General features: G+C 36.4%; 1 protein-coding gene across 4 annotated transcripts in view; it reads right to left on the reverse strand.

Annotated features, from left to right (window-relative positions):
• The window catches only part of CADM2 (cell adhesion molecule 2), a 1,068,981-nt gene that overhangs the window by 491,723 nt on the left and 554,276 nt on the right, over nucleotides 1-22,982 (reverse strand). The window lies entirely within an intron of this gene.

Here is a 22,982-nt window from a genome sequence, read left to right on the forward strand (position 1 = left end):
CTTTTGGATTTTTCACATTGACCTCACTCTGAATTTGTCTCCTTAATATTCAGCTTGAAAACCCATATCTGTTGTGGGGGGAGAGGGGAGCCAAAATGTAGACTTGGAGAAAATAGCTGCTGTGAGCTCCAATAAAGAAGCAATTTTCAACCTGGGATTTTCAGGAGAAGATACGATTTCTGATTTCTGGGCCATCAGTAGTAAGGGAGAGCAAGGGGTGGTCAGGGTGACACCAAAAAAATGTCCTATAACCCAATCTTGGGCTGACCAACAGAGGCCATAAAGAACAAAGGAAAGGGAATCTTGGTCTTGATTATTTCGGAAGCCCCTGGGCTGACCAGCTGTTCCTAGCAGGCTACCTGTGGAGCTATTTTCTTTACCAAGATTCCAGGCTCAGCAGGAGTGTCATGCCAAGCTTTTTTTTTTTTTGAAGGGGGCCAGAGCTCTATTTGAGTGACAGACACCTGACAAATCAGGGCTGCAACCCTGCCTGGGAAAGACTAGCTGGATCTTTTTTTTTTTGTTTTTTTGATACTTATATAAATTGGTTTTCTTTGTTTGGTTTAGGAAAAGAACCAGGCTGCTTGGAGCCAATCTGGCACAGTCCAAGCTGCAGACTGACTGTTAGGGTTTTTTACTCTATTTTATTTTATTATTACTAGTATTACATATGTGTGGCCCTTTTCCCTCCTCTTCAGGTTGACCAAAATTAACTGTTGTTGCCTTTTCCATTGATAGGTGACTGAATGTGATATCCATTGTGGGGAGAGCTTTTTTCTCTATCTCTCTTCCCTCCACCCTCCTTTTTCTCTCCTCCTAGTTAATTAAAAAAAAACCTCTTTCCTTTCACTGCTCTTTTTTTCCCCTTCTTCCTTCTTTTGCTTTCTGAATTCACTGATACCCTTTTGTGAATTATTTTGTGGAAGAAATCTGACTTGGAGTGGACTCTCTCTGTGTGTGTGTGTGTGTGTCTTTTCTCCTTTCCTTTCTTCTTTTGCTGTCCCTAGAATTTATAGTGGACAATAGATTTGCATAATTCTTTATTCTTGCCCTGTCTGTTTTCCTTTCTCTTCTTTTCCTTTTTTTTTTTTTTTTTTTTTCTTGGACTGGAGGTGTTTTTTGGCTAACTGGTATTGGTTGAACTACATCAGTCATTGCTTCCATTGCTATTTTTGCTTTCTGAAGTTTGTGACTGCATTTATGAAAAGACTTTAGTTTAGTGTGGCTTGTACTCAAAACACAACAACTAAAGAATGACAGATAAGAAAAATATAAACCACATCAATAAAAAAAATAAAGGTGAAGTTGGGTGGTAGCACACGGCGCAAAGTGCAAGGACCAGTGTAAGGATCCCAGTTCAAGCCCCTGGCCTCCCACCTGCAGGGGAGTAGCTTCACAGGTGGTGAAGCAGGTCTGCAGGTGTCTATCTTTCTCTCTCCCTCTCTGTCTTCCCCTCCTCTCTCCATTTCTCTGTCCTATCCAACAATGACGACATCAATAACTACAATAACAATGAAAAACAACAAGGGTGACAAAAGGGAAAATTAATAAATAAACATAAAAAACTCTTTCTTTTAAATAAAGGTTAAGTCAAGAGCAAATAAAACTGCTAGCACAATGAATAAGGACAGGAGCCCAGAAGAAACTCCAAATCAGTCAGAAGTAACCATAGATAAGTATGCAAGCAATAGTAAACCTAATAATAACAGGAATGAAGACAACTATGGAGGAAAGTGCTATCAGAAATAGGGAAAAAACAGATGAGACCCTCAAGAAAAATACTAGCTACCTTGAGGTAATTAGAGAACTAAAAGCTGAAATAGCTGAGCTAAAAGGACAACTATCAGAACAAGCTAATACTATAACTGAACTGAAGAAAGAAGCTGAGGGAAAGGAAAGCAAATTAACAAAAGCAGAAAGTAGAATTAGCCAGACAAAGGATGAGCTAGAGAAAACTAAGAAAGAGTAAAAGAGGTCAAACAGAGATTGGAAGACACTGAAAACAACAACAGAGACATTTGGGTTGATGTCAAAAGAAGTAACATTCATATAATTGGCCGACCAGAGGAAGAAAGAGAAAAAGGGGCAGTAAATATCCTACAGGAACTAATAGAAGAAAACTTCCCAGACCTAAACAACAGAAAGGGCATTAAGATTCAGAAGGCCCATAGAGTTTCAAACAGAATCAAGCCAGACCTGAAGACACCAACACAAATCATAGTTACAATGAAATCAAGTTTAGGATAAAGAGAGGATTCTTAAGGCTGAAAGAGGAAAATAAAAAGTCACATACAGGGGAATATCCATAAGACTAGCAGCAGACTTCCCCACTCAAACTCTAAAAGCCAGAAGAAAATGGCATGGTATTTATCGAGCCCTCAATAATAAAAAAAAGTTTTGACCAAGGATACAATATACAACTAGACTTTCATTCAAACTAGATGGAGGGATCAAAACATTCTCAGACAGGCAACAGTTAAAGGAGGCAACCATCACTAAGTCTGCCCTGAAAGAGGTTCTAAAAGACCTCTTATAAACACAAACATCACCATAATACTTGCCATATATCAGAGAAAATAAAAAAATGTTGAATAATGGCATTGCACTACCTATCAATAAATGTCAATGGCTTAAACTCACCCATCAAAAGGCACAAAGTGGGAGGATGGATCAGAAAACATGACACAACCATATGCTGCTTGCAAAAATCCCACCTGACCCAACAAGACAACACAGACTTAAAGTGAAAGGATGGAAAACTATCCTATAGGCTAATGGACAAAAAAAAAAAAAGACAGGAACAGCCATTCTCATCTCTGACACAATAGACTTCAAATTAAATAAAGTAATAAAAGAAAAAAACTTATCTTAAAACAAGTATATGACTGCTTCTCTATCACTCAAAGTGAATTTTCTTACAAGATATATATATATATATATCTTGATTTTAATCATTTTGTACTTCAGTTCACCTCATTTACATCCCATACATTGAAATACATTTAATTTGAAGAGAAAAACTCATTAACTAAGAAGAGAAGAACATTAATTTGGAGCATAGTAATGTGGTACTAGGAGGGATTTTAGTGATTATAAAATGTTTTGATATTACATGCTCTTGATCAAAAAAGTTCTATAACTTTCAATAAAGGTTTAGGAGGCAGTATACGTATAAATAGCTGAAGTCTAGAATCTGCAGTATTTTTGTAATAGGTCCCTGAAGGGACATTTGCTAGCATTTAAACAAATAAATTTCTTCAGAAACTGACAATCTATGTGTAAAGTTTTGTATAATTATTTTATTTCTGTCATTTCACCCACAGAAATCAAGAACTTTTCCCTGGTCAAAGTCATTACCAGTTTAATCACTTTAGACAACGTGACTTTGAGAACTATGTTTTAACTGTCCCTGTAGTGTGAGTTAGCTTCAAAGCACACCCATAAGTAGTTGGGATATTTGTATTCTTAGATTAAATCATAAAGTAGAGCCGGCACAATAGTGTTCATGCTTTGTTGTGGGCACGACCCAGGTTTGAGCCCAGCTACTACCACACCAAATGAAGCTTCAGTACTATCTCCCCTGTCTCTCTATTTTTGTCTATTTCTATTTGAAGAAGTCAGCCTGGAGAGGTGAAGCTTCAGTGATAACATAAAACAAACAAAAAATTACATACATATATATAATTACATATATATACACACACATATGTGTGTGTTTATTAGTCACAAAAATGTAGAATATCTATCACATTGATGCTAGATTTAAAATACCCGTGCTAGACTTTTTCCCCCTAAAAAACTAGTTAACAGTTACAAATGTTTCCATATTTATTTGTTCTTAGAAATAATAAACATATCAGTAAGGATGAATATTTCTCTGCAGTAAGTAGAGGACATGCCGCCAATTCTAACAGCTATGTTAACATAGGTAAATATAAACTTAATGAGAGAGCTTGGGAATAGATAATTTAATATAACATTTTAAATGAGGGATTTATTCTGGCATAAGAATGTTCATAAGTTGGTCTCAACAGCTCTGTGGTTAGATAGATTTTGACACATTAGAAGACTGATACATATAATCTACAAGTTATCCTGTGAGGTGAAAATGTGAGAGGTTAATGCAACTATAATGCTTTCCAGTCTTTCATTTCACTCTGATTGGCCAGGAATAGCAACAAGTGTGGTGCCTGGATCTAATCAATAAAGTTTATTTCTGTTAAAAAATAAATTGCATTAACGTTAAGGTAAATTCCTTGATGGAGAATGGGTTAACTTCTCAAGACAGAAAACAGACAGCTCTGAAGAGATGTCACAGGCCATGTAGAGGTATTTTAAAAATATGAAATTTCTGGGTTGCCATAATGCAATAAGTTTATGGGCAAGTTCAGGCAATCGATCATTCTGGGAGATAATAGATTATGTCTTAGTAAAAAGCCATTGAGTGACAGCTACTACTACAGTTTCCTGGAAGATAATATTAAGAAGCTGGCTTTTATATTATCGAGAAAAAATTTAAAGGATTATCTCTTTACTATTCTACTTGCTCATTTTGTATTTCCATTGCAATCTACACATGAGAGGTATTTATATTTATTGTTATAAAATCAATGTAACCAGGCTATAACCTAAAACATAATGACTATAGTTAATAAATATGTTAGTGTTTATCTTACATTAAAGAGGATAGACATTGCAAATTCTCATCCTGAGAAAATACGTAACTAGGTATATGGGTGATACCAACTAAATTTATTGTGGTCAGTATTTTGCAATATCCACAAATATTGAATTTTTAAAATATTTATTCATTTCCTTTTGTTGCCCTTGTTGTTTTATTGTTGTAGTTACTGATGTGGTTGTTGTTGAATAGGACAGAGAGAAATGGAGAGAGGAGGGAAAGACAGAGATGGGGAGAGAAAGACAGACACCTGCAGACCTGCTTCACCGCCTGTGAAGCGACTCCCCTGCAGGTGGGGAACAGGGGTCTCCAACTGGGATCCTTATGCTGGTCCTTGAGCTTTGCGCCATGTGTGCTTAACCCACTGCTCTACCGCCTGACTACCAAATATTTAATTGTTATGCCATACAGTGGAAATGTATAGAATGCTACTTGTGAGTTTTTCTCAGAATAACAGTAATAAGGATTATTTGGGAACCTATTATTATGTGAATTACTGTATATCATATCCCATTATGTATATAAGTTATCCATCAGCAACTCAAGTTGTATAGTAAGTATCCTTGTTCTAATTTTATAATGGCTAAAATTAATTTATACTTGATGATGAAACATGTGGAGTAATACTTTGAGTCATTTAGTCTCCTAGAACCTGAAGCCTACCATTCTACATTTGAAAATTAATGTTTGACTATGTATTTTCATTGGGGGGGGGTTGTTAATGGTTTACAGCATAGTATTTAACACATAGGTACAACCTCTCATCTCTCCTATTAGTATCTTTCTTTTCTAACTGGTCTCTGACTCTTGGCTTTCATCTTTCTTTCTTTCTTTCTTTCTTTCTTTCTTTCTTCCTGCCACTACTGCTATCACTGAGACTTGCTGCCTGCATTATTCCACAATTTCAAATAATTGTTTACTGGACAGAGGGTGGGAGACCAAGATAAAGAGGGAGAGAGAGAGAGATGAAGAAGAGAGACACCAGAAGCATCACTCTACTGTTCATGAAACCTCCTCCCAGCAGGTGAAGGCCAGGTGTAAGACCCTGGACCACTGCTATGGAAATGTGTGAGTTCTACTGAATGAGCTACCACCCAGAGGCTTCTGTTTTTTAATGATATGTATTTAAACTATGATGATACTTTATACTTAGGAAAGTACTATCACAGACTTTAAATTTTGTGAAAAGCATATATATGCCTACATAAATATGTTATATATATGTATATATGTATAGTTGTAGACTTTCTAGAAATAGAGACATGCATTATATCATGCATATGTGCTCATATATATGTAATGTATATAATAAAGCTATAAAGATGTACATCTGGTTGGTGATTACTTGAGATCAAGGTTATGTATTAATAGTCATTTACTGAATCTAATGTCTGGTATGTTCTAAATTATACCCTCCCCAGCTCATAGAATTTCAGTAGGCATTCATGATAACATGAATAATATGAATAATATTTCCCAAGCTGAACTTCTGATTTTATTTAATATCACACATGCTCATTCATTACACTTCAATTTGCCTATTTTTCCCTCTGGAAAATAACATATAAGTCTGTCCAGTTGATCAAGCTATTGATCAGCTTTAACTGATGATGAAATCTCTCTTGCACCAATCCATGTTACTTTCTTTTCTTGTATTTTCTTTTCACTGATGAAGATGACCCATCATTTCCTCAACTCATTTCATCTTTTCTCCCTTTGGCCACAAAGATGGAGCTAGGTGTCTACATAATGTCTCCACCCCTCCCATGACTTATATTGTTTCATTTTTCTTGTTTTTCTGATACAAATTGCAGGAAATAAAGAGGGAGTATGTGGATAAGAGAGAAAAAGATAGTTTGCTGATCTACTCTACTGCTAGTGATATTTCTCCCCAGCAGGTGAGGATCAGGGAGTAAAGCACAGTTTCTCAAACATGGTAATGTTTTCACACTACTGAATGTATACTGGTCCAACTCATATCTTTCATTTCTACTCCTTAAAATAAAATGAATGAACGGGAGAATATTACTATGAAAAAAAGTATCAGCTCTTAACAGGAGCATAGCACAGGTGTGTTTGACCAAATTACTTAGTAGACTTACAAAAGAATAAGACTAAAGATAAAAGCATTTCAGTGAAAGGTTCTAAAGGATGATGAAGCATTTAATAACAGCAATGGGGAAATTGAAAGGAAAACTGAGAGAATGGAAAATTTTCAGGGCTTGTCAAGTGCTGGAAATATTTCATCTAAAATAATTTATAATGGGATGTTTTTGAAAAATGAGTTTTAACTTGAAATATGTGATTGCATTACTAGAATTAGGTTGCTCTGTATTATAAGTTACATTGATTAATAGATTAATATAATTCTTTTTGGTCACATTGGTCTATACTAAATGACAGCATATTTAACAAAGGTGAGCAATCACAAATCAAACTTTAGACTGATCTCTTAAACTTGTCTTTATGTACTCTTAATATTTTTTATTGAAACAATTTTTGTTTTGAAAGTTCTTTAGGAATCACAGAGACCAAAGACATTATCCCTGTGAATTCATCATAGAAATATTAAATTCATATTTCCTTACATAAAAAAGACAAGAGAATCCATAATCTAAGTATAGTTCCTAGTTGCAAGTCTATTCATTCTTAAAAAGCATACATTTCAAATTCTTCTGCCTCCCTCACACCATGTTCTATATAGCCCTGCAATATAATGTATTCAACTCACTACATTATAGTCCTTAAAGGTCAGTGAAGCTGATTAGGAACTCACTCCTGTATCCTAGCCATCACCTCTCTTTCACTTCCTACATCAGACTGATATGGCAGAAACCCAAGAACATCCAGCAAAATCTAATCTTTGACAGAAGAACTGAATGTGGAGTGATTTTAACACTGTAATTTTATTATTAGCAGACTAGAAATAGCATCAACAATTTCTTGACAGTTTCATTGATAATAAATATAAATATTATTGACATAAATATAAATATTGTTGACTGTAAACCCCATCGATTTGATGTGATCTGGGGCACATAACTAGCTTAGATGCCTGTGTGACCTCTGTATCCATCTAGATCTGAGCTCACATTCTGTGGTCATGAGTAGGAACATTCCATCCTGCCCCAATATCGACCCATCTTCCTCAGGTGTAGCATAGAGTATGTTGTCCAGCCTCCCTTTGGAGGATGGAACATGCTCTACCATTATTGATCTAAGTTGAGGGCAAGGTCCTATGGGGAGCCCACAAATGGGTCTATTTTGTTCCTGATAGAGATGACTGGTAATGATGGAGAGAAGGATTTATTCGAGGTCTAGGCCCATCATGTCTTTGGGAATCTCAGGACTCCTCGATTAGGGCCCAGCTGATGGAATGGCCTGATAGTGACTAAAGAGTCATCGTTAAAGTATGCCAGTCTCTTTCCCTTATTCAGCTTTTTCAGTCCTTCCTAAGGTTAGCTTTGGAGAAAGAGAACTATAATAGGAGGAGGGTATCTAAGTCTAAGTAGACACTATTTCATTATGAATTTGATACTGACCCACTACAGACTACTGTGTATTTTTGCTTTCAGGTATATATTTTGCCCTAATTTATGGATACATGTGAACATATGCTCTATCTTATGGGACCTGGTCTATATCTAGGTTTTGGGACTTTGTTATGAAGTGAACCTCCTGGAATGGAATTAGAGAATACCATGAAAGGAAAGGTCTGACCTGAGTAATGAGGGTAAAGGGCTGGCATTCCATGCCTGATGTCTCTAGACACAGCACAAAACAATGTACAAAAATCAGTGACATTTCTTTATGCAAACAATAAATATGAAGAAGACATCCAGAAATCATTCCCATTCACTGTTGCAGCAAAATCAATAAAATACCTAGGAATAAAGCTGACCAAAGAAGTGAAAGACTTGTATACTGAAAACTATGAGTCACTATTCAAGGAAATAGAAACTGATACCAAGAAATGGAAAGACATCCCATGCTCATGGATTGGAAGAATAAATATAATCAAAATGAATATACTCCCCACAGCCATATACAAATTTAATGTCATACCCGTCTAAGTTCCACCAAGCTTCTTTAAGAGAATAGAACAAAATCTAGTCATTTATCTGGAACCAGAAAACACCTAGAATTGCTGAAACTATCTTGAGGAAAAGAAACAGACATGGAGGCATCACACTCCCAGATCTCAGACTATATTATAAGGCCATCATCATCAAAACAGTCTGGTACTGGAACAAAAATAGGCACACAGATAAGTGGAACATAACTGAAAGCCCAGAACTAAACCCCCACACCTATGGACATCTAATATTTGATAAGGAGGCCCAAAGTATTAAATGGAGGAAGGAGGCTCTCTTCAATAAATGGTGCTGGGAAAACTGGGCCAAAATATGCAGAAGAATGAAATTGAAACACCTTCTCTCACCAAAACCAAAAATCAACTCCAAATGGATCAAGGATATGGATGCTAGACCAGAAGCTATCAAATATTTAGAGGAAAACACTGGTGAAACACTTTCCCACCTAAACCTCAAGGACATCTTTGATGATATAAACCCAATTGCAAGTAAGACTAAAGCAGAAACAAACCAATGAGACTACACCAAACTGAAAAGCTTCTGCAGAGCCAAAGAAACTATCACACAAACAAAGTGACCCCTCACAGAATGGGAGAAGGTCTTCACATGCCATACATCAGACAAGAGACTAATCAACAAAATATACAAAGAACTCAGCAAACTTAGCACCAAAAAAACAAATCACCCCATCCAAAAATGGGCAGAGGATATGAACAAAACCTTCACTTCAGAGGAGATCCAAATGACTAACAAACATATGAAAAATTGCTCCAGGTCGCTGATTGTCAGAGAAATGATAATAAAGACAACATTGAGATACCACCTTGCTCCTGTGAGAATGGCATACATCAAAAAGGACAGCAGCAACAAATGCAGGAGAGGCTATGGGGACGGAGGAAGCCTTCTGCACTGCTGGTGGGAATGTAAATTGGTCCAGCCTCTGTGGAGGGCAGTCTGGAGAACTCTCACAAGGCTAGACATAGACCTTCCATATGACCCAGTAATTCCTCTCCTGGGGATATTCCTCAGGACTCCCTAACACCCAACTGAAAAGATATGTGTACACCTATGTTCATAGCAGCACAATTTGTAATAGCTAAAACCTGGAAGCAACTCAGGTTCCCAACAACAGATGAGTGGCTGAGAAAGCTGTAGTATATATACACAATGGAATACTATATACAGCTATTAAGAACAATGAACCCACCTTCTCTGACCCATCTTGGATGGAGCTAGAAGGAATTATTTTAAGTGAGCTAAGTCAGAAAGATAAAGATGAGTATGGGATGACCCCACTCATAAACAGAAGCTGAGAAAGAAGAACAGAAAGGGAAACTCAAAGCAGGATCTGACTAAATCTGGAGTAGGGCACCAAAGTATAAAGCCTGGGCTGAGGGTGAGGGTGGATGTTTGGCTTCATGGGGTTGGTGGGGGTGGGTGGGTGGGTGGGATGGGACACAGTCTTTTGGTGGTGGGAATGGTGTTTATGTACACTCCAATTAATTTGTAGTCATATAAATCACTGCTTAAGTAATATGAGAGGAGAAAAACTGATTGAATGTCTCAAACTTTTTAAAGCACAGACTGAGTCTTTTTAATACATAGTCTGAGTTCAGGGAGAACAGAAGCAACTGGTGGCAGAGCTATATACAAATAATGTCAAAGGACATAAAATATGGTGATGCTGTGTATGATACAGCAAATCCTAACAAAGGGATTTTTCAAAGTTAACCCAATTGCCAAACAATGTGATTATAGCAATAACTATCTATTGTCTTCGTAAATCCTATGACAGCAGGAACCTCCTGCTTCCTCTAAAGAGCCTATATTTCCTCCAGTCTTGGAACCTCTGGGGTGGGGTTCACTTTCCTGCATGCTTCTCTCAAGTCATACCAAATGATACTGCATCCACCGATCCCAACCTAATCGATGCAAGGAGTACCACTTCAGCATGCTTCACTTCATTGATAAGTTTGTTTTTTTTCTACAACAGTATCTGTTATATGACCTTAACCTCTAGATCCATGGCTTTAAACTTTGAAATCTTTCTCTCTCCTCTCCTCTCCTCTCCTCTCCTCTCCTCTCCTCTCCTCTCCTCTCCTCTCCTCTTCTCTCTCTCTCTCTCTCTCTCTCTCTCTCTCTCTGTGTGTGTGTCCCCTCAAGCATTAAAACAAGCATGAGCAAAGACAGCTTTTTCCTCTTTCATTCATGAAAGTATCTGTGGTAAAGTGGAAAGGGCACTGCTACTTTCAAGACCTGGACCTGAGTTTCATCACAGTCTCTTCAAAACTATGTGCTTTATATGAGGAGCCTCAGTGTTTCCACTTGTATCACAAATCTAATGAGATTGTCACTTCAGAGAGTGGTAGGCAAGCTGTGGAGATCAAAAAGGAAGAGTGAGCATCAAAGTGGCTTAGACACTAGAAGTGAAATGGTGTGCTATTAAAGGGCTAGAACTGTGCCTCACAATAACTGAAGGAACAACTTCCTATACCTTCTCTTCTATATGTCTAATAGTTCCCTCATAATATACCACACTCAAGGAATGTAGACTGCAGGGAAGACTAAAAATTGCAATTGCCAAACAAATCCTGTGCATCTTGCCTTTTTTCTAATAAATGGATAAATGTTACAAAGTGATTTAAATCCGACCTTTTAATAGATAGCTGAGGGAAATTCTGTTATTATCATCTGCTATCTGTGATCAGCCACTGACATATTAATCACATCCACACATGTAAATGTATACCAGTTATAAAATCAAAGTTTATTTATAATTAAAGGTTATGATAAAGCTATAACAAGATGATTTTAGATTTCTTTCTTTCTTTCTTTTTCTTTTTTACTTTAAAGAATTTATTTTGAGAAATATAGGAGGAGAGAGAGAAAGAACCAGACATCACTCTGGTACATGTGCTGCTGGAAATTGAACTCAGGACTTCATGCTGGAGAATCCAATGGAGAATTGGATGAGAATCCAATTCATTGCACCACCTCCCGGACCACATATTAGATTTCTTACATAATTTTTTTTCCTTCATAACAGCTAACATTATTTCACATAGAATCAGGCTTTGAATTTATTAAAGGTAGATTGCATTCTGTTTTACCTAAATTAGAACATTGCTAAATTTAATTTGTTATAATTCTAACGTGTTAGTATATGAATGAACTATACTTATCAAACAGTGTGAGATTATATTTGTGGAAAGAAAATCATTTTTTCAGGAGTCAGGTGGTAGCCTAGCAGGTTAAGCGAACCTGCTTAGGCGCAAAGTGCAAGGACTGGCGTAAGGATCCCAGTTTGAGCCCCAGGCTCCCCACCTGCAGAGGGAGTCACTTCACAGGCGGTAAAGCAGGTCTTCAGGTGTCTGTCTTTCTCTCCCTCTCTCTGTCTTCCCCTCCTTTCTCCATTGCTCTCTGGCTTATCTAACAACGATGGCATTAATAACAACAACAATAATAACTATAACAGTAATAAAAAAGAAAATAATTTTTCTTTCTATTACCATTGTCCTATTTAATATTCAGTCTCACACATACACATATGGATATCTAATTTCACTAGCCTCATTGCACTTTTACAACCATGTAATATTACAAAATATTTTAATCTGAAGGACTGGGCAGTGGTGTACCTGGCTAATAGCATATGTTACTGTGTGCAAGGACCCAGGTTCCAGCTCCCAGTCTCCACCTGCAGAGGGGACGCTTCACAAGTGGGGAGGCAATGCTACAGGTATCACTCTCTCTCATCTCTCTCTCTTCCTCTCTTTTTTTTTTTTTTTTTTCTTTTTCTTTTTGCCTTCAGGGTTATTGCTGGGGCTCCATGCCTGCACTATGAATCCACTGCTCCTGGAGGTTATTTTTTTCCCTTTTGTTACCCTTGTTGTTTATCATTGTTGTTATTATCATTGTCATTGTTGCTGAATAGGACAGAGATAAATGGAAAGAGGAGGGGGGAGAGAAAGATAGACACCTGCAGACTTGCTTCACCACCTGTGAAGCGACCCTCCTGCAAATGGGGAGCCAGGGGTTCAACCAGGTTCCTTATGCCAGTCCCTGTGCTTTGAGCCACGTGAACTTAACCCACTGCATTACCGCCTGGGTCCCTCTCTCTCCCTTTCTATGCCTCTTCCCTCCCCCCAAAATATTCTACTCTGTGTATCATGGTGATTCAAGATAGAATTCAGAATGTTACTTGCTACTAGAATAGCAAATTCAAGTGTTAACATTCTAATTTGTAGCAATATTCCAGAAATCCTAATATATACCATGCTGGAAAATTCCATATACACTGAATATATCAAAAACTTACAAAGACTTGTTAAAAACATAATATTGGTGATTTCAACATTCTACTATGCTTTAAATTAAGTAGAATTACAATATCCCGCTATAACTCTTGGGAAAACATTTCAGGTTATCATAACCAAGCATAACTATTATCTCATCATACAATTATTTTATTAAGTAAAGATTCAGAAAAAATTGCAAGAAATGTAAAAAACTTATTTACATACTATTTTACATAGCAAACTCTTTATGACAGTGAGAATATTAAAATTTCAAAAGTACAGTCACAGCAAGTGGTAAGCAAGGCATGAAGATAAATCAAATCCTATTTTTTGCCATGCTGTGAAAAGACTGCTGGATTTTAATCATTCTGATGTGCCAGATGTAAATTCCATCAAAAAAGAAGTTTAGTAAATGTTATATTGCAAAACTACAGGGAGCAAAATTATTTATAAACATCAATTAAAATGTATACCACAGTCTAAATTCATTAATAACATTTTTACTAATCTGACTGTACACATAAACATATATATGTAATATTCACTCAGTTATTCCCCTAATTTTATGTTCAAACAACACATCTCTAAATAACCTTATGCCTATGCATACCTATATTTACTCAAGGTCACTACAAAGGTTCTCAGTGAAAAAAAACTTCAAAGGCACCATATTAAGCTAACTAATGAAAAGACAAAGAAGGTCAATACAGCATGAAATAAATGTGTTATAAAACTTTATATCAATAAACTATAAGACTAATTCTTACAAACTCTAGTAAGAGTAAATAACCCTCAATCTAAAATTAAGAAATACAGCAATTAAAAGCAGCACCCACCTACTAAAGGCCAGTCTTGAATAAAAACACCAATTAAAAAAAAATTAAAATAAGTTTAACTTCTGCTGCTAAGACCTTCCCGAGTCAGTTACCAAGATGTATTATATTTCCTTTTTTATTGAGATGTTTTGTGTTTCTTTTTAGTTTCTTTTCCTGATGATACTAGGTATGTCTTATCCTTTCTCAGATTTTAGTTTTTAAAGATGTATGTATTACATATGAAAGACAGTTTCATGTCAGAGAGAGGGAAAGAGACAGACCACAGCAACAGAATACATATGCTAAGTGTTGGCAACTGATCTGTTTGTCTCAGGCATCCAGGTACAATATTCTTCCAGTTGAGCTATTTCCCCAGCTGTGAATCTCAGGCATTAAAAAAAAAAAATCCTTAACTAATTCTCGCGTCTCAACTTTGTCCATGTTTTAATAATTTTTCTTCAAGTTAGTGTTCTCCTTCTATCAGTTCATCTTTTAAACATGAAATGTTTAAGCTTCCTTTCAGGATTTTGCTGTCTAAATACATCTAGGCTTCCTCCCTGTCTGAGGCTCCGCAACCTTGTATTATTTGATCTGTGCTGTTGCTGAGACAGAGTTCCTGAGTTTTATCATATTTATTTATCCATGCTATATTGCAGAAAGGGCCACAATAGGATACAAGTACACAATCCTTAAGGCATCATTCTTCCATACAGTTTATGTGTCTAGCCAACTGACCCTATAGGGTTACTCATCTCCAGGGGTGTTTTTCCACCTAACCATGCTAATTTCCCTTATGTGACTTCCAGGAATGAATTTTTAGCCTGCAGTTTCATGCTGTACATTTCCCCTCTTCCTAAAGCTGAGAGACAGTGGACAGAAGGGACAAAAGCTGCTCTGAAAAGAGGAAATGTGGCATCCTACCAGGGAAACACACAGCTCCAAGAATTACAGGGGTAGATGACATAATTATCCTTATCATTCCCCATGACCAGAGGCAGTGACAAGAGGAAACAGATTCCTTCAAAGGAGATGGCATCCTGTTAGATGTAAGGAGTTGCCACAAAAGATACTTGCAAAGCAATGTTTTATTTATTTTGTAACTCGGGCTTGCAAAGAGAAATTGACTAATTCACAAGTTACAGAAAACCACAAAGAATAGAATCAACATCATCAGGTAACAATTTTAGATGGGCAACTTTATTATAGAGAGTTAGTTATTTATGGACCATTGAGAAGTTGGTAGCAGAGTTCCAAATCTCCAACATATTCTATCTTCAAATGTGCATAAAGCGAATCCTGTCATATCTGTCTTCTGTTTAGGAAAAATGTAATGCTTCAGCTCGTTATAATAGTTGTTGTTTTGTTATAACTGGTGTGTAGATTGAATGGCAGGTGACATTTCATATGATTTAAATAAGGTAAAAAAATTAATCAAATTAACATACTGCTTTTCTAAAATATAATGAGTCATTTACATATAAAGTGCGATCGAGTCTGTAAATACAAAATGAGCCTCAAATTACAGAGGAATATCATAAATTGCAGTTGCTACTTACTATAAAACAGACAGGAAGAAAGGGGCTGTAAATAGTCCTAGTTCCAAACTTCATTTCTGATATATTTTGCAACTGTAATGGTCGGCTTAGTCATTGTAATACTCAGTATTCCCTGTGTCTAGGAAATTTATGACTTCAGTTTGGTATCAACAACTTAAGTAGACACTTTTTAAAAAAAAAAAAACTTTATTTTTTCCCTTTTGTTGCCCTAGTTGTTTATCATCATTGTTGTTATTATTGTTGTTATTATTGGGTAGGTCAGCGAGAAATGGAGAGAGGAGGGGAAGACAGAGAGGGCGAGAGAAAGACAGACACCTGCAGACCTGCTTTACCACCTATAAAGCGACTCCCCTGCAGGTGTGGAGCCCGGGGCTCCAAACGGGATCCTGATGCAGGTCTGCACCACCGCCTGGCTCCAAGTAGCCACTTCTTAAAAGCAGTGTCTTATCTGGATCTGAAAAAAGTACATAAGGCTACCCTTTTATAAGGAGAGAACAGATAGAGAAAGATGGGGCCTCTGAAATGTATTTACAAGAACATAAACTATAGAAGAATTAAAAGAATAAAAAGCAAAAGTCAAGAACAACTCATCATTATAGCTCTTAAAAAATGTATCTTAGACAACGGTCTTGATCAGAGTTCAGTAGACATCATTTGCAAAGAGCCATGTAGTAAATATTTGAGGCTGTGTGGGACACACTTATGTGTCCCAACTATACAATGCTGTCATTGTAGAGTGAAGAAGTAATACATATAACCACTGGGCAAACAGGCATGACGGTTTTCCCCTTAAACTTATTAATAGTCAAATCACTTGATTGGTCTATACATAATTTACTAACACCTAGTCTTGAATAATACTATCCAATAGTACTCTCATATCATGAAAACTATAATATCTATGGCTATTGAGGGGTTGAAATCTCACTAGATTGACTGAAGAAGTGAATCGTTAGTATAAACAATTCAGTAAATGGAAACAGCTATATTTATCCAGTGGCTACCTGATTGAGCAGTGTGGATATAGCTTGTTGTATGTGAAAGCAATAGTTTAATGACAAGAACTGAAGAAGCACCAGCAATTCTATTAGATAGAATGCTCTAAGACAGCAGACATCACAAACGCAACATATGCTGTTTAAACAGAAATGAACTCAGTCTTTTCCTAAGTAAACAATGAACTTTTCCCTGAAGAATAAAAACAACAAGGAAAATACCAACATATGGCTCACATCTAAGTAAATATGGAGATTTCAGATTTGCCAGAGCTAGACTGTAATCTATCATTTTGCACTGTAGCTCCCTTGTTAATGGCATTTCTAAACAGATAGCCTTAGATTATTTGACCATAACCCCCACCAAGAGACTTGAAGAAAAAGAGATCCGCAGTTTATTTTATAGAAAAGTTTGCATTTGTCCTAGATTTTAAGGACTTAGTCCAAATTAAATGAAAATCAGTGATCAGAATTTAAACCAACTTCGGCATCCAGATGGTCTCCATGGTGCATGGCTTCTGATCTGGCTAAAGATCAAACTCACCTTCTGCTTCTTGTTCTGTTTCTAAGCTGGTCTTTCATTATAGCTAATGACCCTCAGCTTTGATAATTCCTTAAATACTCTTCATCTTGACCTGTCTAGATTCAATGGATACACTTCTTTCAGAAGAAATGCACTTGTAACAAACACCATAGCTGTGAAAATAAGTTGCTTGTTTTTGTTTCTTTTTAAGACTTGGTCAAGGGCGGAGGATAGACAGCATAAAGGTTATGCAAACAGACTCTCATGCCTGAGACTCCAAATTCCCAGGTTTAATTCTCCACACCACCATAAACCAGAGCTAAATGGTACTCTGGTTAAAAAATTAAAAAAAAAAAAAGACTTGGTCATAAAGTGTTGGCTTCTGCCTTTGCCATCTGAATACACACAAGTCAAACTTTTGTTTATCTTTAAATATAATAAAACCTATGAAACTTGATGCGACCAGAATTGTAATTTTCTTCCTAAAAATATTTCAGTGGTGAGGGCAGGGTGGCTCACTGGGGTTAAGTGCACATGGCGCGAAGAGTAAGGAGGCATCAAGATCTGGGTTCAAGCAGTGGAGCAGGTCTGCAGGTGTCTATCTCTCCCCCTCTCTGTCTTCCCCTCCTCTTTCAATTTCACTCTGTCCTACCCAACCACAACGACAACAATAACAACAACTATGACGACAGCAACAACAAAAGGAAAAAAAAAAATGGCCTCCAGGAGCAGTGGATTCATAGCAAAGGCACTGACTGAGTCCCAGCAATAACCCTGGAGGCAAAAAAAAAAAAAGAAAGAAATGTTTAAAATATAAGTTTAAAATAATCATTAATTTTTTATTAAATACATTTTAATACTGTATTATGGATTTTACATCAGAAAAAAAATGACCTATGAGGTCTGGGCAGTGGTGCTCCTAGTTTAGGCACATTACCATGCTCAGGGACCTGGGCTCATACCCTGCACTCCACCTGCAGGTAGAGAGCCGCACACGGGATTCAGGTGTCTTTCTCTCCTCCTCTCTCTCCCCTGCCCACTCTCATTTTCCTTCTGGCTTATCAAAACAAAAAGACAAAAATATGGAAAAATTACCCGCCAGGTAATTACATTCCTCGGGCAGGCACTAAGTCCCTGGTAAGAATAAAGAAATAAATGATAATAAAAAATGAAAAAAGGGGGTCAGGCGGTAGCGCAGTGGGTTAAGCGCATGTGGCACAAAGCGTAAGGACCAGCATGAGGATCCCTGTTGGAGCCCCTGGCTCCTTACCTGTAGGGGAGTCTCTATCTCTCCCTCCCTCCCTCCCTCTGTCCCTCTTTCCCTCCCTCCTCTCCTTCTTTCTCCCAGTCTTACTCTTTATCAACAAAGAAGCATATACATATACATATACATATACATATACATATACATATACATATACATATACATAAACATATACATATACATATACATATACATATACATATACATATACATATACATATACATATACATATACATATACATATACATGAAATAAAAAGCTGCTGGTATGAAACCCTAAACTCCAGTGATAACCCTGGTGGCAGAAAAGAAAGAAAGAAAGAGACCTGTATTCTCTATTGACTTTACAAAATATAGCCTATATTTATTTCAATTATACAAGAAAACATACAGACCAAGTTACCTAATGACCTAATCCAATAGAGTCAACATACACAATTCCATTTGCTCAGAGTTTGTGTTGAAACGAGAGCAGAGTGGGGTTAGCTAGTGGAGGGTTGTAGCTCACAGAGTAATTTATTCTTCTGGAGTATTTAAGTACATTTAAAATGCAAATAGTCTGTGAAATGTACTTACCAATTTAATGGAAAAACAAAAGATGAAAATCTTGCTGGAGGGGACATGGGTAGCACACATATGCTTATGAAGATAGTGCTATCCTCGGTTTCATAAATTTTATGCCAACAATAACAAGTTCTTTGAATTATTATACTTTGAGCAGAGAAATACTGCCTGGAGTTTCTTCAACACTAGTGTCAAGACACTGCCTACATTGTCACCTACTCTTAGATTTATAATTTGTAAAAAAAAAAATTAAAACATAATCACATATTATTTATAGACCAAAGAAATAATAACCACACAAAGAGGAAAAATAAACTTGTAGAAAATGCCTGCTATTTCATTTCATATGCACTTTTCTTAACTCTCTATTCTAGTGTCTTTGAAGAATCTTCGGATGTGGACCAAAAACAAAACCACACTTTTTCCATCAATAAATACTCCTCCTCTAACTACTTTCAATGAATATAATGTTTTTAGAAGAAGGGACAGAAAACCCTATTTGGAAACCCAGAGTTCCAATTAAATACTGGAGGATAAGTGGGGAATATACTCCTGTAATGGATAACTACATTACCTATTATTTTTTCTATTTCAAAATTGAAATTTCAAAATATATCCTGAATATACTTTGGCAGTAATGTTCATTGTGTTACAATCTCTGTTTTTGGTTCATGCCTTTTAAGCTCATTCTTCAACTGGCAAATCACCCTCAAAATAGAACAACTAATTTCACTTGTGAAAAGTTCCCCACTGCCAGTAGGGGCCAGGGGTTTGAATCCAGGTCCTTGTGCACGGTAGGACCATGCATGCTTTCCAAGGGGTGTCACACCTGGTCTCCTCTGTTCTGTTATTCTAGAACACAGGATTTTGTTCTGGGATTTTCTTCACCAATTTGTGTAGTGAGACACGTTAACGACTTTATGTGTGCATATGTATTTTCTGTAGTATTATACATGGAAGACAATAAGAGATATTTTTAGGTATGAAAGGAACAAACACACACACACACACGAGAACTCGCAGGCGAGGAAGATTCTACAAATATGACTCATCAGAAAATAGATTATCCTGAAAGAAGACACAAAGTTGAATTTCTGTATTTGTGAAAGTGCAAGAGGGGAATGTGACTCTAAGTACAGCTGGAAGATACAAAATCAGACTAAGAAATTCAGTATCAAAGATCTTATATGAGAAATAGACTGTAAAAACATTTTTACCAAGGGATCTTTGACAGAAATCGATCAACTCAAAGTAGACTAAATGAAAATGGCACACTAAAAGAGCATAAAATACTACCAGTAAAGGGTGGTATATGTGTGTAATATGATCTTCACTATAGAGATTCAGAATGCTGCTTGTACTAAATATTTAACATACCACCATCAGAAGTAGTTTGTAATTTTAACAGTGGTTATGACATTGCTAGACTACTGAACTAATCCCTTTTGACACTGTAATTTTGTTGCATGTATGCCAGATATTTGTGTTATATAATAAATAACCAAAGCAGGCTGGATCACAGACTATACAAAAAAAAAATTTAAGTTCACTTATTGAGAAAATAGAGGTGGAAAATTCATTGTCATGTAGAATTTCTGGAAGAAGTCTTTTAAAACTCTGTACCTCATAGAATCATTGTTGTTCAAGTGTCAGAACATATTCTTCGAATATACTGATTTTAGTTTCACATCTGTAAATCTTTAATATTCATAGAAATTATCCATGAGAATAAGTCTTAAGGAAGAAATGTGTCAAAATTGAACTGAAGAGCTTGGCCTTGGTGTGAATGGCAGAGCCTATACTTAGTGAGAGAAGACCTTGAAGGTCCTAACCCTTTCCTGCAGGGAAAAGGAATGAAGCATTGCTTCAGAACTAACTCTCTCTCTCTCTCTCTCTCTCTCTTTCTCTTCCGATCTCCCTCACCCCTCTCAATTTCTCTATGCTTCTATCAAAAAGAAAAAATAAATAAAGGTCACCCAACAGGATTAGTTGTTTCATGGTAACCTAGTCTCAGCCCCAGACATAAACCTGTTAACAAAAAGGGAAACAAACAAACAAACAAACAAACAAAATTGAGATGGCATCAAGCCCTGGAGAAAATGATTATTTATTTTGTACATTCAGCCGGGATTATTTCATGGAGATTCACTTTCCTTAGCTACAAAATAAGGTTGCTAGGATATTTTTCATATACTATATTATAATAATTGTTGAATATAATATCATGGAATTTACATTTATGCAAATTAATCAACCCCATTGCACAAGAGAATAGAGCAAGAAGTTTTCACAGTGTCAAGGGCAGACCCTGAGTTTTATGCTTGTTTCCACTACTGAGCTACCCAGCATAGTTTTTTTTTAAAATTTCTATTGTATATCTTTATTTCTGAGTACTATAATGAATGATAAATTATCACTTATCTTACATGTTCTTTGTGGTAGGTACTATTTGTAGTATTTATACAAAAGTAAAGTAACTTGATCTAGCTATAACTTAAAAGAGTATTGATTACTACTAGGAAAAGAAAAATAGTTTAGGGCATTTTTAATTGTCAACTGTTTTTGTACATTTAATTGGGTAACATGTATGTCTTTGTGAGTGAATACAAAAAGAGAATAGGAGAGAAAATGAACAAGTAACAGAAGCATAAAATATCAATACATTTCTTGAAATATAACGAAATAGTAAAATCTAAATGAACAGAATGGTGATGTGAAAATAAATTAATAGGATAAAATAGGTAAGTGAAACTATGAGTTTATATGGGCTACTGGTCCAAAAGAAGTATAAAAGAGAGGAAATGAAATACTCTTTAATAGGAGAAGAGCATTTTTCTAAGTCCACTTGCAGTCACTCTGAGCCCTGTAAAGATCATTTACTAACTAACTTGCTGGAACAGTGGCTTCCACTATTTCTGAAAAGATAGTCCTGAGGGAGGGCTCACCTTCCTATCAATCTGAGTCTTTCACTACAGAACGTCAACCCGGCTTTGACCTGGCACGTTATGATCGGGCCCTCCTCAATGGCTATCGAACAGGCCATGGCCGGTGCGCCGCTATGTTCCATCGCTGGGGAGCCAGAGACGACCCGAAATGCCCCTGCGGCTCCAGACAGACTATGACCCACATAGTCAACGACTGCCACCTCTCCAGATTCAAAGGAGGTCTCGAAACTTTCCATCAGGCTCAACCTGACGCTGTTGACTGGCTATGGAAGAAGGGCAAACGCTAGAAGAAGAACTACAGTATTCTTTTCAACTACTGAGCTCTACCAGGAGAATATACAATAGTAAAAGACAGTACTCTGGGTCATTTCCTGCTTTCTCTGATTTTCTGGGTGACCTTCTACAAATCTTAGAAATTCTCTAAGGCAATTGCTTCACCTGTCAAATGAGGATGAATTGTATGAACTGAATATGTAAATTAGTTACAGGGTTTTACATTTTCTTCAGGAGATGGGCTATCTTAAATACCCATTGTGCTTTAAGTAATAATTAAGGAGCTTTAAAAATCCATTTGCTTACTTTTGTTAATCTTTAATTACTTTTAATTTTCAAAATTATCACTTACAGAAAGGAATTACTTTCAGTGAAAGTCACATACTCATAACCATCAAAGCAAACAAATCCTATATAACACTTTGTTTCAGTAAGCAGAGATGCAAACATAAAAGAATGACTGAAATTACTGTGCTTGAATGAGTGTGACAATAAGCATATATAGTCTTAGGTAGCTGATATCACTGAATATGAAAAATGAACACAGTTACCTAAGATCTAGGAATTGTTCTGATGTGGACATGAATTTTTTTTTTATTCTTCTTTTAGGTTTTTGTTTGTTTGCTTGCTTTTAGTGGCTGTTAGTCAGTTACTCTAAAATAGATTATTTAACATAATATAGTTATTGTGGTATAGTTATTTTGGTGAAGTATGATAGATTTGTCTAAAATTTAGAAGAATAATAAGTATTTATTTTGATAATCCAAAGTTCAACAGCATGCGGTGCAGTGCTCTATAGTAGTCATTCTTTGACTCTCTAAATAAATTGAAAAAAAGTGGCTTTGCTTAGATTTATTTTTTGCAACTCTCTTCATTTTCACTTTACTAATGGTGAGGTGATTATAAAAAAAAGCTACAGTGAATAGTTCTACAAGAAAGATGTCATGGGTGGGTGGGGAGGGGTGCAGGTGGAT

The sequence above is a fragment of the Erinaceus europaeus genome, chromosome 14 (assembly GCF_950295315.1).
Source record: "Erinaceus europaeus chromosome 14, mEriEur2.1, whole genome shotgun sequence".
NCBI classification, from domain to species: domain Eukaryota; kingdom Metazoa; phylum Chordata; class Mammalia; order Eulipotyphla; family Erinaceidae; genus Erinaceus; species Erinaceus europaeus.